This window comes from Enhydra lutris, unplaced genomic scaffold (assembly GCF_002288905.1).
Source record: "Enhydra lutris kenyoni isolate GAN:26980312 unplaced genomic scaffold, ASM228890v2 scaffoldscaffold40, whole genome shotgun sequence".
Lineage (NCBI taxonomy): Eukaryota > Metazoa > Chordata > Mammalia > Carnivora > Mustelidae > Enhydra > Enhydra lutris.
The window spans coordinates 16,669,300-16,688,157 of NW_019154124.1; positions in this window are offsets into that span (position 1 = coordinate 16,669,300).

Here is an 18,858-nt window from a genome sequence, read left to right on the forward strand (position 1 = left end):
CTGGGAACCTGTGATGTTACTTCACATGGCAAAAAATAAAATAAAATAAAATTAAATTAAATTAAATTTGCTGACTTACTCCAGCGTCGTGACATGGGGAGATTATCCTGGCTTACCTAGGTGACCCTAACTGTAATCACCAGTATCCCTGTGGGAGAGAGGGGAGGGAAACAGGACTTACAGAAGAAGAATAAGGCAATGTAACAACTGAGGCAGGGTAAGAAAAGACACATAATGTGACCACTTATGAAGGAATGGGATGGCTTCTAGAAGATGGGAAAGCCAAGGAAACAGATTCTCCCCTAGTGCTTCCAGAGAGTGAGAGAACTTAAATTTGGCCCTGTGAAACTCATTTTAGACTTCTGGCATCCAGAACTGTAGGAGCATAAACTTGTGTTCTTTCAAACCACTCAGTTTGTGGTAGTTTGTTACAGCAGCCATAGAAAACGAATATACCTGGGTAAGATTTACCCAAGTTTGTTATCTGGGCCTTGTCCCAGAACCACTAAATCTGGAGGGGGTGGAGGGTGGTTACCAGACATCAGTAAAACCTCCCTGGCAGGCTGCTAAGTCGAGGGCCTCTGAGGCAACAGTAGGCAGTATCCAAGACCTGGGGCACAAACTGTCCCACATGCTACAGAGAAGAAGAAAGGAATGCTGAAGATACCATGAAGAACAAAACACTTGCGATATATTGACTATTCAGCGACCTCATTGAGGGAAAGAGGCAAGACTCAAAAATACATCAGCCCTAGTGTGTGCAGAGCACCCATGCTTTTCACAGACTGGGGAAGAAGGGCAGGTGGACCGTGAGGGGGGTGGGCTTGGGCAGCAGGTACTTGTACAAGTGTGCAGTGAGAACTGGAGACAGGATTTGGGAATGGTCAGTAGAGGTGGAAGTTGAAGCCATGATAGTGAGATATCCAAGGGAGCTCTGAATAGAAGAAAAAAAAAATGGGAGTGTGGGAGAACAGAAGCAAGCCTCTTTCATACCATCATAAAAGGTGAGAAGAGTAAGAAGACAGAAGCATATTCATCAGGTTCTCTACAGAAAGCAAACCAACAGGATATATACAAGTTATAGATTTACTATGTAGGACTGGCTCACACAATTATAGAGGCTGAAAAGTCACCAAAGGCTGGTGGTATAGTTCCAGTCCTAGCCCAAAGGCCTGAGCACCAGATGAGTCAACGCCTAAGAGCAGAAGATGACAGACATCCCGGCCCAAACAGAAAGCAAATTCACCCTTCCTCTATCTTTTTGTTCTATTCAGGGAACCAACAGTTTGGACAATGCCCACCTGCATCACTGAGGGCTATCTATCTTCTTTCCTTCAAATGCTCCTCTCTCCCACAAATATCCTCCCAGACACACCTAGAAATCATGGGTTGACCAGATATCTGGGCATCCTCTAGTCTAGTCAAGCTGACACATAACAGTAGCCATCACTAGAAAGTAAAATCAGAGTGGCAGAAAGTTCTTCAATATTACAACATAAAGGCTTGGTGGGGGGCATGGAGGTAGAGGAGGCATGCTTGGGAGACGGAGGGGAACACAGCATGGTTACATGGTGCACAGACAGCAAAAAGGAGGACTAAGAAGTGTGGCTGATTAAAGGTTATCAGTGACCTTTGAGAAGGCAGTTTCAATGGCACAGAGGAGGTGGCAGCAGAAGTCAGATTCCTGGGCTGCAGGAAGGAGTGGGTGGGAGGATGTGGAGGAGATAGTAGGGGCTGGCTTTGGGGGCTCTAGAGATGACAGCAGATGAAAAAAAATGGTGTCACAGCCTAGCAAAGCAGATGGAGATAGCTTAGCCTAAAGGGTTCTGGGGTCACAGAGACCTGCGAAACCCCACCCCAGCTCCTTCATGGTCTAAGACTTGCATTAAGCAAATTGTTTAATATTCTATGTAGACTCAGTTGTCTCATTTAAAAATAGCCACAGTAATACCTACACCAAAGACCTGCAACGATCATATAAAAACAGAATAGGTAACTCACTTAAGTGTCTGGCACATAGTAAGTGCCAAAAATTGACATATGTGCCAAAGATTGATATTGTGAAGGAGCTCTGGAACCCCGCCTTCTTATAAATATGGTTGCCAGGTAAGGTACAAAGACTCACAGTTAAATTTTAATTTAAAAAAACCGCCCCTTTTTAATATAAGCACGTCTTAATTATTTCAAGGCTATACTTACACTAAAACACGACCTGTTGTTGGTTATCAATTTTTTATGGCTGCTGCAGCAAATCATCACAGTGAGTGGATTAAGACAATCCAAATTTATTATCTTACAGGTACAGAGGGCAGCACTCTGACACGGTCCTCACTGGGATAAAATCTGTATCAGCAGGACTGCAATCCTACCAGAGGCTCCAGGGAACAATCCACTTTCTTACCTTTTCCAGCTCCTGAGGCCCACCCACATTCCTTGGCACAGTGCCTTCTTTCTCCATCTTGAAAGGCAGAAACATTGCACCTCTCCAGGCTTCTTAGTCATACCGCCCGCCCTCTGATCGCAATTGGCAGAGGTTCTCCACTTTTAAGGACTCTGATTAATTGGGCCCAGCTGCATGATGGAGACGACTCATCTTTCCAGGCTCCTACGCTTAATCACACCTGAATGTCTTTTGCCATGTAACACATTCATGGGTCACAAGGATTAGGAGACGAACTTATCTGGGGGTGGACATTATCCTGCCTACCACACAGTTTATCTAAAATTCTAATTTAACGAGGTGTTCTGTCGTTTGCTAAATCTGATGATCATGACCCTACCTCTGAAACCTTAATTGGGGAAAAAATTTGCTTACTTCCACCATCCTTAGAACCCCAACTATACCTTCTAGTACTTCTTGCCATTTTACAATCTTCCACATGCATTTCACTTCACGCTATTATGTACACAGGTTTGCGTTCAAAATTTCATGAAAGCAATCTGTAGCTATTTAGGGAAAAAATATAAAACTATATAATAAAGAGAAATTCTACTTTATTTTGATTTTCATTATGAAATGAGATTTTGATTCACAGAATAGGATTTAGTAAAGAAAAACACTCTAGATATTTTAAGCAGGAAAAAAATTAATACAGGGAACTGGATGCATACAAAACGCCCAGGAGGGCTGAAGGAGCTAGGGAAAACCACAAGCTTTCAAATATGCTGCTAGTTTTAAGAGACCGGAAGTTTCAGGGACTAAAGAAAACTACTAGTAGTGATGTCATCTACTTCCAGCTCTGAGTGGATGATTCACAGGAGAATGTCTGGGATTCTGTGCAAACTCTGATATCTGCTGACACCCACACACCTGCCCACTTCTGACGAAGGGCCATAATGTGGCTTCTGCTTCTCTTTGGCCTTCAAAATCTCATGCGGGTACCTCTGGTCATCAGCGTAAGTCTTGAAACTACTGGCAGGGATTCTGGGAAATGTAGTTCCCAGGCTTCCAGCCATAACAATAAGAAGGAAGTGCACAACAGATGAGCTGGCCTATATAGCAAAAGAAACAAAGAACCCCAAAGAATGGAAAGCAGAGAGCTTTTGCCAAAGGAAAAAGCAAATAATAATTTATTTTATTATTGTAAAATACCAAAATCCTTAAGTACCCAGCTGCAATTTTTTCTTTTAAAACAATGCTTCGTTGGGGTGCCCAGGTAGCTCAGTTGGTTAAGCCTCTGCCTTCGGCTCAGGCCATGATCTCTGGGTCTGGGACCGAACCCTGAGTTGGGGTTCCTGCTAAGCTGGGGATCCACTTCTCCCTCTCCCTCTGCTCCTCACCCTCCCCGCCTCTGCTCTCTTTCTCTCTCTCAAGCAAATAAATAAAATCTTTAAAAAACACACAAACACACAATACTTTGTTCATTTGCTGTGGCCCTCCCCTTGTCTTCTGGGTTGTTCTACCCCTAGGATTTCACTGACTGCATATTCTTGGCCATCAGAATTTTGCTTCTCCCATCTAAGGTGGCAATATATAAAAAGAGGAATATTGGTAAATATGTTTGTTCCCACCCAGGACTAACTCATGACGTCTCATCCTTCCATTTTTGTCTCATGATGGCTTTCTTGAGTTTTCTCATTAGTTCCTTATCCAAGCTCCACCTACCTACCCACCTACCTACCTACCTACCTATCCACCTACCTACCTACCCACCTCCATCTACCTACCCAAGATGACTTGGAGATCTGGTTTCTCTTTTTTATCCCCTTCCTTTGCCAGGATATATCAAACATCTAATAGAGCTTGGTCCCACATTTCACAGTAGGTATCTAAGATATAGATAGATGGCTATGGCTCTAGATATACAGACATGTAGATATCTATATATGTATATATATCAAGTTCTCAAACCTGAGCATTGCCAAAGCATAAGGCTTATAGTTGGGTAAAGTAGATTTGCTCTTCTTTTCTCCATGTTCAGATCCTTAATACTTGTATAGATTTATACAGGTACTCAGGTTCTCAAATCCCTCCTTAAAAAAAAAAAGAGCCATTTGGGAATTAAACACTGATTAGAACTCTTTGTGTTTGCTCACAGATCTAAGCCTATCAGCAGCAGGTGCGTGCTTTTCAGCTCCACAGCCTCAGAGTTCTAGCACAGATGTCAGCAAATAGTAGGTGCCGAATAAATGTTTGTTATCCTAAACGCTGGCCCCTTACTTTTAACTCTGCAAGTGGAAATGTACAATTTGCTTCACAAGTACTTATCAAGAGATTCTGAGACACACAAATACGTGCTCTTTATGACACAAAAACAAAACTAAAATCATCCCATAAAGTATCAGATAGAAGGTGATGCAGAAAAAATAGACTGGACAACACACTTGTAAGTCTTTCTCTTCTTAGTTACGACTACACATGAATTTCCTTCCAGTCTTTCCAAACAAGTGTGTGGGGTGTGGAAACAGAAAGGGGTGAGTCTTCAGGCAATGAGCAAGGATTCAAAGTGATGTGTTGTGTTTAGTAGTGCAATTCTGGCCAGGATCACCTCCAAGCAGGCCTCTGTAGAAAAGGAAAGAAGGAGGCCAGTTTCCTTTTCAATCACACAGGAAGCAGTACATGCATGGCCCCCACGTCCAAGCTGCAGAAGACTCTGATAGCTTCGGTTAGGAGCAAGGGAGACACTGTGAAGGGGGCAGGAGTCCCTAGCCAGCAGGAAAGCCTTTGGGCTGCCCAGGGCCTCCCTCGGGGCAGTTCCTGTGCTCTGGCTGCCAGATGTGATGCATACCTCAGGGGCCTGAGCGAAGGCCCAGGGGGGCCTCTTCCTCTCTTGTCTGGTCTAATTTAACATGGTTTCTTTCTGGCTCCCCTCAGCTTCAAAAGGGGGACTAGAGTGCTTGCCTACATGACAGAGTCCTATGGAACTTTCTCAGTTGGTATTTTGAAATAAACACGGCAGGCAGCCTGTCAAGCAAGAGCAGAGAAGCAAGAAATGTGTGCAAGGGTGTGTGTGGGTTGGGGGCTGGAAGGGAACCTCGCCACTGACTGGATCCTGTTTGTCCCTTTCATTGTCAAGCCGCTATTCTTACTCTTTTTACCAAGACATTTTTCCTTGCCCAAATGCAAAAGCTAGAGCCACAGGCCCGTCAGTCTCTGGCCCTTTATACAAACTGTAGACTCATTACTGTTAGGAGGCAATAGCCCAGCCCCCTCCAAAGGTGCTGGCAGTTCCCATCCAGGCTTCCTTCCAGCCCGTAGGCAGAGAAAGGGGAGTGTCTGCTCGAGGGAGCAGTTTCTGGGGGTTCTGCCATAAGGCACAGAATGGTTCCCCTTATTGAGACTTGAGGGAAAAAATGAAACCAGGACAGTGACAAGCAAGTTTCAAGCCTGCCTGTCATCATTTTATAGGGAAGACATTCCTTTTAGATTTTCTAAAGTCTATGTTCCCTAAGCTGGGCCTTGCTCCCCAGCCTCTGGGTCTCAGCCCATCATATGTGAAATGAAAAGGTTGGGCTGGAGGGTGTCCAACGCCCCTTGAGGCTCTAACTTCGCCTGATCCCATGACCTCCTAATTATCAAGGATGCTGGAGACCAGCAGAGATCTGGAAAACCCAGAAGAATGGAAAAACCCCGTGATCTAAATGTTTGCACCTTAGAATAGCATTTCTAGAATTGGAATGTGCATGCACAAAATCATGGAGCCACACACAAAAAGATTGGACTCTGGTAGTTTCCTGATTGTCCCATCCTGCCCCCTGAAATCCTAAAATCTGCTCACCTTTCCAAAGGAATATAACTGAGTGTGTAAACTTCAGCTGCTCTCCCTCCCCATCCCCACCTGGTCTTTCTCATTTAGTTAGCAGGAGAGGAGGTGATGCTTGGTTTAAAAGCCCTCTCTGGCCTTCGTCTCCGCCCCTGTTATTTTAATGATTGCACACAAGTATTTAACAATAGAGTTTTACACAGAACACTAAGAGCACTTTTCTTCATATTTTACAGAGAGACTGAAAACATATGGACTTTCTATTAATATTCATACCCCATGGCACAGCCAAATTGAGCTCCCAAATAGATGAATTACGATTTAAGACTTAATGACAATAATGAAGGCAGGAAAAGACAAATTTATTTTACATAGCTGAATGAGAAACTGATTCATGAAAGAGTAAATAAAATTTAATACAGTCTCCAGCTCCCCAAAATCAGTGGTGCAGGATTTGAAGGGCTGATGCCAATAACCACGCTCTCCCATTGTGCAGTCTCTCATTTTGTTCCTCTGTATAGCTCTGTAAGGATAGGCCATTAGCCCCCATTTTACAGATGGAAATACTGACTGAGTGAGATCAAGATGCCCAAATGGTCAAGACTACTTAAAGGGTGAATGAAAACTTTCAAGTCTTCTGACTTTTCACCTCCCATCCACAGCACTGTTTAAAATATGAATAATCTTTTGGGAGGAAACAGCTTTACCTTCTCTCCTCACCTGTTCCTGGACTAAGAGGGTGAAAGTCAGTGGATGGGGAAAAGAGGTCAGCTCAGTGTTAAAACTCTTCTCAAAACAATCTGATCCTTGCTCTGCTACACTCAAATCCTCCTTCTTCTTCCAGGATTTTCCCAGAGACCCATAATCACAAAAACTATAGCTCCTTTACTCATGTGTGACTACACAGAAGTGTGTGGGCAGAGGACAGTGCAAGGAACTTTCTGTTGTCTGAAATGTTAGAGCTACAGCCTTCATGGGATATAATGTTGGGTGGGACAATCCTCCACAGTTTCATCATCACCTTCCTTGCTTTGTGTCCTTTAAGAGACATGGAAATGCTAAAACTCTTGTTACCAACTAATGGAAACTTTCCATGTGTAATGAGAAATGGAGAGAAACCTAGAAATTTGCGGTAATCAGAATATGAACTTAGAGAATACACTGATGTACTCATTTATTCTAATTCAACACTTTAGAAAAAAAAAAGCTTCAGCTCTGACTGTGTACATTTTATTGGTAGTTTTATAAGGAGAGACCCATTTTGATTGGCTTCAAAATTCAGTTAAAAATATTGCTGCCCGGAGGACATGAACAGACATTTCTGCAAAGAAGACATCCAGTTGGCCAACAGACACATGAAAAAGTGCTCCATATCACTCGGCATCAGGGAAATACAAATCAAAACCACAATGAGATACCACCTCACACCAGTCAGAATGGCTAAAATTAACAAGTCAGGAAATGACAGATGCTGGCGAGGATGCAGAGAAAGGGGAACCCTCCTACACTGTTGGTGGGAATGCAAGCTGGTGCAACCACTCTGGAAAACAGCATGGAGGTTCCTCAAAATGTTGAAAATAGAACTACCCTATGACCCAGCAATTGCACTGCTGGGTATTTACACTAACGATACAAACGTAGTGATCCGAAGGGGCACGTGCACCCGAATGTTTATAGCAGCAATGTCTACAATAGCCAAACTATGGAAAGAACCTAGATGTCCATCAACAGACGAATGGATAAAGAAGATGTGGTATATATACACAATGGAATACTATGCAGCCATCAAAAGAAATGAAATCTTGCCATTTGCGACAACGTGGATGGAACTAGAGGGTATCATGCTTAGCGAAATAAGTCAATTGGAGAAAGACAACTATCAATGATCTCCCTGATATGAGGGAGAGGAGATGCAACATGGGGGGTTAAGGGGGTAGGAGAAGAGTAAATGAAACAAGATGGGATTGGGAGGGAGACAAACCATAAGTGACTCTTAATCTCACAAAACAAACTGAGGGTTGATGGGGGAGGGCGGTTGGGTTGATGGGGGAGGGGGGTTGGGAGAGGGGGGGTGGGGTTATGGACATTGGGGAGGGTATGTGCTATGGTGAGTGCTGTGAAGTGTGTAAACCTGGCGATTCACAGACCTGTACCCCTGGGGATAAAAATATATTATATGTTTATAAAAAAATAAAATTAAAAAAAAATATTGCTGCCCGGCTTTATTTGGGGTTCATGTCAAGGACTTTTTTTCATGGTTCTTTTTTATTGAGGCCCTGGAAGGTCTGTCAATATTCAGAGTATAAAAGAAGTCTTAAAAGAAAAAAGAAAAAAAAAAAACCCTCAAGAATGCTAGATTTTTTTTTATGAAAAATACTAAACAATAGGATTCTCATATTCATTATTTAAACAATACGAACTGAAATGTTTATCAGTCCACTTTGGATTGAAAAATTGCAGGTCCTTCATTTTTTGTTTTCCAAATCATTTCCTTTACAATGGTTTTTCATGATCAAAGGATAGCATTTCATTCTCTGAAGACCTCTGACCTCATGCAAACTTTGAACTGACACAGCAGAAGCAGTTTCCAGTTCTGTGTTTTGGAGGGATTGGTGAGGGAGTACTTCAGGGAGGTCACGTTGAAAAGTCTGAACTACCCAGTCATCTGTGAGCTTCTTTTATAACTTGGAGACATAGAACCCGAAGGGCAGATGTGTAAATAGGAGATTCTGTTTCCGGGGGTCCCTACTTTTGACCAAATGGTCAATTTTTAGTACAGTTATCTGGCGATGTGACTTTGGCAAAAACAGTGTGGTGGGTTTGAGTTCTTTCAGTGTTCCTGGTGGTTTTAAATGCCTTTTCCCCTCCCCCCAGCTCAGTATTTCTAATGCAACATTTCTTAGCCACAAAAGATTTCAGCCTCATTTCTTAGAAAATGAACACTTCTCTTTGGTTCTTGCCTTTCTTCAGTTTACACACACACACACACACACACACACACACACACTCCTAGTGGGAAACTTCTCATTCTTTTTAGTCTTCACCCCCCCCAGAGCAGGTGGTTTGGATATTATCACAGACTGAATTGCTCCATTTTTGTTAAACATCATTTCATGAAATCACTGAAGGTGGCTCTATAGTAGAAGTCTGTTAAAGTAGCAGCTCTTAAACTGAATGGATTTCAAAAGCTTTTCTATGCCTCAGTTTCCTCATCTGAAAAAATGGGGCTAGTAATAAGAACTCTCTCAAAGGAGGCTGAGAGAATTATAAAGAGGAGATTCCAGGGAAGCCCTCATTAGGTGTTCAATAACGATCCAATGTGACTATTCTAAACTCAGGCACCTTTTGTTCTCCGGACTAAGAGAACAAATCTTTTGGTCTTCTGGACTAAGGTTGAGGGTACAATGGAGATGCTGAGATGTGCATCCTTGCACAACTCTGAGAGGAGGTGGGCAGAGAACTCAGTAACCCAGTTTATGGTTAGTCATCCTTCAGGGGATCTTTCCATCTCCCTGAGTTTGTCCTGACGGCAAAAGTGTAAGTTTTCCCTTTCAGATCACTGAATAAAAAGGTGTTCTACTTCTTCTCTGCCAAGTGCAAGCTCCATACTGGCCCACACTGTGAGGGGACAACCTAAGCCTCCTCCTGAATGTGAATTCAGATAGCTACATTACAGCAGCACACAAAAAGCAGGCTTTTTGCTTTTATAAGGTGGCCACTCTTGGGGAAGGTCAGAGACTCGGGATAATATCTGTGCCTAGAAATAGAGTAAGATCAATCAGCCTTTATTTATGGAAGTGTCCTATACAGGCACCATCTTGCCAGGTAACGTGAGTCACAGGACCCCTTCCTTGTATGTCCCTTGTATTAGGGGGAAGGAAGTGACAGAGGGATCCCTCAGGCATCCTGGGAGGCTGTGTGTGTTTGCAACTTGAAGAGAGACTTCTTTTCTCTCTCCCATTCTCTTTTTGTACGCCTACAGTCAAGGCACCTCTGTCACAGCCCACCCGCAGCCTCTTCCAGGGTCCTCTGCCATGTTGTCCGAGAAGCTGCTTTCTTCCTCTTTGGTTTTATTTCTTAGAATGTGAAAAATCTCTAGCCAAAAGTTTTTTTTTTTTTTTTTATTTTGGCATGCTCAAGTTCTCATGTTTTTGTCAAATAAGGAAAATCAGGAAGTTAACGGCTCTCCTCTCTCTCTCAGCAACTCAGCCAGTGCCACACTAACATGGAATTAGAACTCCTGAACTCAAGATCCATTGGAGATAACCACACCTGCATCCAGCACCAGAACTTGCCTGAGATCCTTGCCACTTGGGCATAAGTCAAGATCTAGCATAGGAGAAGAGAGACCCACATCAGGATGTCACAGGAGGATCAGTGAACTAAACTCGTCTCCCCTTCTTTCTAATATCCTTCCGGAAAAAGAATTTCTTCTTACCCTGAGCCACAGAATTTAATGCTCACAAGGCAGATGGCTTGGGTATGTGGTTCACTGCCTGAGACCCTGAGCTCAGGACCTCACCTTCTTCCAGGTGGGTGTCCTCATCTGTAAAGAGGGCACAGGGACTTTACCTCTCCCTGGCTCTTCTCTCAGTCTGTTGCCTCTTTCCTCCCAGGTTTAACACCCCAGGTACATTTGCCCAAAGACATCTATGCTGCCTCATCTCTTGTTTGTAACACTCATTCTGGCTTCTTGTTCTACTGCAGCCTCTAAATATAATGCAGAACTCCAAAGCAATGTCTTTTGAGTCACCATAAAGGACACACCTTGCTAGGCACAGGCTGGGGGTGCCCATGCGCAGTCGATGCCGCGCGGAGGCCTAACGGTGCCTGGCCTACAGAGAACTTCCTCAGAAACTTCCTGACTGCAGGCAACCACCTTGAGATCCCCCAAGTGGAACCTCTGGCTGAGGAGTGTGATTTGCGGCTCCCTGAGTGGAGGACTGTGCAATCCAGGAAGCAGGCGTGCACTGCGTGCAGAGGCATTCCAAGAATAGTTTCAGCCAGGGAGGACAGGACGGTGCTGTGACTCATGTCCCCAGCGCACATCTCTGAGGTGGCGTCGTGTGGGCGGGGACACTCACTCTGGGCAGCAGGGGATTACCTGGGGGAGGTGGGGGACCGGGGCCAGAAGGACACACTCTTGCACCCAGGCAGCCACACTGACTCACAAAATAAAGCGGGAGAGCAATGACCAAATTTGAAAGAAGCACGTTGCCTGTGACAAGGAAGCTCTTAGAGAAACCGGAAGCATGATCAGCTGGCACCCAGCTCAGAAGAGGAAGGTTCAGAGTGTCTTTGGGGCTTTTGTTCTCACTGAAGTTTATCAAGATGAGCGGCTGCTGAGCACAGCACTGACGATTCTGAGAAGTGAGATGCAGGCACCGCCCCCTGCACTCTCGAGGCCCCTGGAGGAGGAGGGAGAATCCAGGGTGGGGGTAGTTCCCACCGCCAACCCACACAGTCCTGCCACCCCTCCTGCGTGCTCATTCTAGCTGACATCTGATAACAGCTTTCCCCCATCAGTTTCATCAGTTTCGTGGGCTGCCAGCAGCCAAAGCATGGCAGGCTGAGGGACAGACTCTGCTCTCCCAGATAAGAACTCAGGCACCAGCCTCAGCCAGACCAGAGGAGGAAGCATGTGCTCTAATGTGTCTACCTAGAAGAAGACAGCTGTTGTTGTTGTTGTTGTTTTTGTTAACACAGGGCCATCCTCCTGGCTAGCTGTGGTCTGTTCCCTGAGCACTCACTCTATGGCAAACTCTGTGTTAAGAATTTGGTTCACACAGTCACATTTCACTCTTACAACAATCCTGAGAGGCAGATTCTTTCAGTAGCTCCCTGTTCTGCTTGAGGACGTGGAAGCACTGAAAGGGAGACCATCTGCTTACCACATAGTGCTATTCGGATCACATTTGGAATCAGAACACAGGCCAAGCCCCCTCCCAGTATGATTTTGGTTAGTCCCGATAAGGAGGAGGAGGAGGAGGAGGAGGGGAAGTGATGGAGCAGGAGGATAGCGATTTAAGTCTTGGGTGGCTGGGATGACTTTTTCAAGGCTGTGTTCTTAGGGGTGTCTCAGGGAGCCTACTGTACCTGTAGGGTGAACAGGGAATGGTGGACTTTTGATAAATACTGGGTGACAATGGCTCTGTCGTTCTAGAGCCAGCTGTCCCAAGGCCCATCTACAGGTAGGATGAGGCTTCAGTGTCCCTGACTGAGTAGCAGGTGTGGGCAGAAGTCCCCACAGCACAGGACAAGGGGCTTTCTTGATGAACATCGACTTGCTCCTGCCCTGTTCCCTCCAAGCCCTTGAATGTGTTGGACCTTCCTGCTGTGCAGGGCATTTATACAGAACTCTCCAGGAAATGACGGATGGGATAACCTGCCACTCAGGTGGAGCTGTCACTCTCAAGAGAGACAGCAACCTTTAGTCCAAGAGTTCTCAAGCATCAGTGCCCTTAAAATCAAATTCCCAGCCCAGGAACTGGCACGCTGACAGTGTCCTAGGATGTAGACCTTCTTCCCCTTCAATAAAACAAGGGAAGTGGACACCAAAAGTCTCCTCATCAAAGGAGAGCCAACAACTTGGGTGTTGGCTATATCTTTCCAGGATGTGTTATTTTTTGAAAAAGAACTAAAAACCATTTGCTCACAACCAGCACAGGTGAATGTTTTAGAGGGGAGGAAGGGAGGGGCAACCCCTCGTGATACCCTCAGTTGCCTTGATGAAAAATCACAGGAAAAGATGCAAGTATGAATGGCCTGGGCTGCATTTGGGGGATTCTTGTTTGCCAATGGTGCTATAAAATGAGAGAATTTCACGTATAAAGACAAATATCTGGAAAATGAGGGCAGGTAAGCATTTGTGTGTCAGAGGGAGACTTCTCCCTCCAAGTCCAGACACAGAAGGTTTTTTCAGAATAGAGGGTGAGGTACCTCCCCTCATTTCCCAACCAGCCTCTCTCCTGCTTACCAAAGTAACAGGCTTGACTGGGTTGTGATATGAAAAGCATCATGAAGGCCTGTGGCCCAGAAATTTCTCTTCAACCCACCTGACACTGTAACCATATATGGTTTTGCCTCTGGAGGCACTGGAAACTGTAGGATTACCCACATGAAAGTGCCTGAGAGGGAACTTTCTCCCTTGTCAACTGCCATCTTGGTGTGGATTGCTCACAGACTGGCAGCTAGCTGACAGAATGAAGGCAGCTAAAGAGGCATCACATGGATAATGGGATGGGAGAGGGCTGATGACATCAGGCAGGGCACCTAATGGGGGTGTGTGTGCTCTCCCATGACAAAGGCCAGTTCTGCTCACTCCTTGCCCCTTATGATTAGAGTTGGAACTATCCCTGTCCTCCCCACCCAAAAATCATGAGCGCCCTCTCCATAGCTTGCCCCATTCCTCAGATTCAGTACACTAATTAAGAGTCCAAACAGCTGACCACATCACATAGTCTGGCTTCTTCTTCTCAAAGGATTGAAGCAAGTGTACAGTGTGTGTGTGTGTGTGTGTGTGTGTGTGTGTGTTTATGTGTGTGTGCATAGGAGGTACTGAGTTCCAAAGCTACAGATTTCCTTCCCTTTATACACACCTTGGGCCCTTCCATGAGTCCATCAGTTTGGACCAACCTAGGAACTGTGCAGACGAGAGGCAGAGGCTGGGAACCTATCTCCTGTGGGGAGACAGTTCCCAGGTGGAGCTGAAGCTGTAGCCAGTGGCATGTGACAGCAACTGCCTCCCAGTAAGAGGCAAAGACCAGAGGTCAGCCAGCTCACACCACCTGCCCATTGCCTGGGCTTCATTCCTCAAGTCAGCAGGGCCGCGATGGGCAAAAGAAAGGTAGGTGGCCGCTACTATGCTCCTGGCTGACACTCAGGAGCAGACACCCAGGGTTGCAAAGCATGTTGGAAGCAAAGAGAGACAGTGAGGTTGGGCAAATGATAGCTTCTTGGGGTCTCAGTTCCCTCAAATGTAAAACAAATTTGTTGATCACTGATTCCTTTTGGGTGCTAAACTTGTATGATTCCTTAAGATGTCACCATTGTTAGTGAGGCACACATTTCGACATGTGCATACATAGAGAGGCATCATATGGGTGTTTAATTTACATTAATTCAATTATACAAATTTTCTCTTTTATATACTTAAAAATAAAAGTGTTGTAAAATTATATTTTGCATACACATGAGCATCATATATTTATACCAACACAATACTGGACGGGGTTATATGCCCAGAACCTTGTATGACTGTACTTTATGGGAGACTTAAATATTTTCTCACTTACCTTTGATTGTACCTGACTTTAGAACCTAACCCCACAGAAGGTGAGGTTCCCCTGAAAGTATTATTATGTGACTAGGGATTCAGAGGAGTATAAAGAAAAGAATGCCGGTTGGAAGACTGATTGATTTGGGTTTGAATCCTGGATTTGAATACATCATCTAGTGAGGGTGTAACCCTGAACAAGTTACCTAAGTTCTCCTGACCCTAGTCTCTTCATTGTCAAATAAAAATGAATAAGAATACCCACCTCACAGGATTATGGGCAGATTAAGTAAAATAGTACGTGCAACTCTATGATAATAGATGTGACCGTGGCACCCGGGACTGTGTATTGTGTGGTGTAGCCCACATACACTGACATGTCCGGCATTATTTCAGAAAGCCAAACGAGCCCCCGAGTAGCCATTCACACAGAGAAGAAAACTGTCCTGATGATCACTAAAGACCCTTCCATCCTATCTTCCCAATATGTGCTCCAAGTTCAGCAGAGGACTCTACAGTCAGAAATTTGGAACACTGTGTTTGTTATCTGCTCCTCCTCGAGATTCACCGTATATTACCTGTTAAAGGATTCAAGTCCTGCAGTAAAAATCCTTGTTTAACTTGGTTTAACCCAGTTTTCTGACATGTTCTATCCCTTAATACTTACTAATGTCCCTGAGACCTGTTCCCCAGAGCCATTTACCTCGGTATTTCCAATAGGCACAATTAGGAGAGCCTAGGTCACTGTGGGCATGTGTTACCCTACCTTTGAGGAGCCCCTGGCTGGGCACATAGGCTCAGGCTGGGCAGACAGGCTCATACATATTTGCTAGGTAGGAGCAAAATGAAAGTCAGTGTTTCTCAGTATGAGGAGCACCAAAGTCATCTAGGGTGCTTTTTAAAAATGTAGCTTCCTTGGATCCATCCCAAAGCTGAATTAGATAAATGTATCAGAAGCGTGCACTTTATTTGAGAGACAGCATGAGTGGGGCAGAGGGACAGAGGAAGAAGGAGAAGCAGTCTCCCCACTGAGCAGGGAGGCCCAGGACCTCGGGATCTGGATCCTAGGACCCCGGGATCAGGACCTGAGCTGAAGGCAGACGCTGAACTGAATGAGCCACCCAGGCGCCCCAGAAGTGTGCACTTTAAATAGGCATTGTAAGCATCAACTCAAGTTGGAGATGCACTAAGTAGGTGTTGGGAGCTAACTATAAGCTGGCAGTAACAAGGAGGCCTCACATACTCCTTGCTCTCACCTCCAAGCTTGTGGAACTGATTTAACAGTTGGTCGAAAGGACAAAAGGGAATCTTTCCCTACCTCTTCACGTCGGAAGCTCTAGTGAGCAGATTCAAGGGTGCCATCCACCACAGCTGAGTGTGGGGGCCTTTAATCCGATTGCTTTTCTGCCCTGGCCCTCAGGGAAAGGGCATCTTTTCCTCCACAGGACCTGGCTCTGCCACAGGGGGTTGTCAGGTGGGAAAACCATCTCCTGGGGCCTGACTCCTCAGCACAGACACGGCTACACAGGAGCACCCAGGGAAAGGGTGGTGGTGAAGGAGACAAGCCATGAAAGGCAGCGTGCAGCCTCAGGGACAGAAGTATGAAAAGAACAGGATGCTCTTTAATTCTGAGAGGCTGATTCCTTGCAGAAGAGCCCTTTTGCTAGGACTGTTAGGAGTAAGGGTCTCCTTGAAAAGCGAATGGGCCTGAACCCTTGCTCTGGCCTTTTGAGAAGATAAAGGCGTCTCCCAAGGGACTAGATAAGCCCAGGCCCCAGCTTTACCATGCAGAGATGTCTTCAAGGTCATGGACCTCATGGCCCCTCACGTGTAACCACATGTCCCTGGAGTCAACCTGGGAACCTATCTCAAGATGTACATATTTGCTTCTAGAGGTGAGAGAGATTCTATTGCTACTTCTGCTTTGCTGTGTAGATTGTGTGAAATTTCATCCTGCCTTCCATGGTGTCTTGTAGGCTACCTATCTGCATGTGCTCTACTGGGCATACCCAAATAATAAATCAGTTGCCTTTCTTTCCGCAGTGATGTGAAGACAGCTCTGTTTTTGGCTAGACTTTTAATTCCCCAACAGTAGGAAGGGCAGGTTGAACTTGAGCTGTCTCATTCTAAGCAGGAATTCAGGCTCCTTAAAGGACAGAACGGGGTGAATTCTAACAGTTGGCTACTGCCAACGGGAGCTCTCTGAGGGAAATGAGAAAGGAATGAAGAAGGAGCTTTGGAGACCAGAGCAGACGAAGCAAGAGCATTAGGGGTCATGGGGGAAGAGGGTCAGGAAGACCCTCCTGAGGTAGACCCTGAGCCTCTCTCTTCTTCACTGAGGTCGTTCACTGACCTTCTGTGAGCCTCCCTGCACTTAAAGCTTACTTCTCCTTCTTGCCCAAATTTTATCTCCTTTTTCTTCTTTCTGGAGAGAGGGCTATGTCAGCACAGGAAAGCCACGATACTGAGACACAGGAGGGAAAGCATGCTCCCCAGGGATGGCTCAGCATGGCGCTTGGCAAGCCGGGCAGGAAGTTGTCTGGCTTCCTGTGACTGCACCATGCAGCCCGGTGGGTGCCCCCCCACCCCCCCCCCCTAAGCCCCACTACTTCCCCTCTCTGCAAATGCCACCTGCTGTGGCCCGGCACGAGAACAAGAGCAGTATGGGTAAGAGATTCAGGAAAGCTATTTGGTGATTTATGGGAGTCTGATTTCCCTCCCGGGAGTATCTGCTTTGTAAAGTGCAGAAGGGAAGGGGTTGGGGTAGAGCTGGGGCCCTCGGACCCTTCCCCTGCCATTCACCTCTGGCCTCTTCAAATGCTTGTGGAGCAGAATTTCTGGTGAATCATATGGTTTGGGGTGAGAAAAAGGAGGCTGATAAGTGGAGGGAAACAGCGAAATGCTTTGGAAAATGGCATGATTACAATCTGATCAAATAAACCAAGTAACCTTTCTTTTCTAGAGTAACTGTCTGATGAAACGAGTCTCAGTTCCTCTCTGCCTTACTCTGCACCAGACGTGCTGGCTGCTGCCCTTTGGTGTTCGACTAGACGCTGACAACCAGTCAGCTCTCCAGATAAAAGAAGGACAGTTTTTTTTTCCCTTTTAGCTAACATTCCCCTTTAAGAAAGAAGACTCCATCCCTGTGGCAGGTTTCTGTCTGTCCTACTGCGCGAGTCATGACTCGCATCCATTTTCCATTAGACACCCCGTGCACCTGCCTAGTGGAGCACAAGTGAGTTTCTGACCATAGCTGGGTTTCAGCTGCCCTCCGTCTGGACAGCTCTGCCCGAGTTCTTCTCTATTCCTAGGCTATCCGTGACATAGTGACCCATTTTACCTCTTTCCGTTCAGAAGAGGCTCTTGTAGGGGTGAGGGGAGGGGAGGATGAATCACTGCCCGTAACAATGCAAGCCATCCCCAAACAACAGATACTTTCTACTGTTGAAGTCAGGTTCTTGAACGGGCTTTGAAGGAAACCTAACACAACAGTTACCTCTGGCTGCACACCTGGTATGAGGCTGCACAGACCTCCACAAACTACTTCAAAGCCCGCGGAGATATAAGTTTCGAACAGAAAGACCATGTCCCTCCCTGGCCACTGCGGCGTATTTCCTTCCAGCCAGGGAATAAGCCCAGTGTACCAGGAGAGTTCCAGAGTCTTCCTGACTTAGCACAAAGCTGCCATCTTGTCGTGTGTCCATGTGAGTCCTCCCATTAGCCGGCCTGATGGTGCTATAACTATAAATCAGAGCCTGGCTGCCTCCAAAAAGATGCGTTTGCCTTGATTCTCTGTACCACATGCAAGCAAGCAGTAATTTATACATTGCCTGGAAACCAGGAGCCCAAACACTGATAAGTAAATGTTCAGTTGAAGCCAAATTCCCCCTACTATTCGTGAAACAAACTTGGATGCTCACTCTGAAGTGTCAATCATCTTGAATCATGCTGCTGTCGAATTTAGCTAATTTTTTTTTTTCAAAGTAGCATCTCCCATTAAGCCAAATGATGCCTTCAGGCATGGTAGTCCTTTAAAATGTTGTACGGTATTGGAGTAGAAAATAACTTAAATGTGAAAAAAACGTTAAGTTTAGTTGGACAATTGGTTATATAGCCGGTTAAATGTTTGCATTTCAAGTTACTATTTTTAATCAAGAGTTTTCAAGTAATTACAGCCTAAAGGAAACCACACTAAAAATTTTAACCAAAAATTTACTCACTGTAATGGAAAATTACCAAAGAATAAATAGCATTTATGAACGGGAAAGAAAGAAGAGTTGACAATGTTCAAAGTAGCCAACTTCAAAGAGCAGAATCTCTTCCCCACAGGTCCTTCCTCCTCCACACGCCTCTCAGCTCCCCTTTCCACCTTAATCAGGA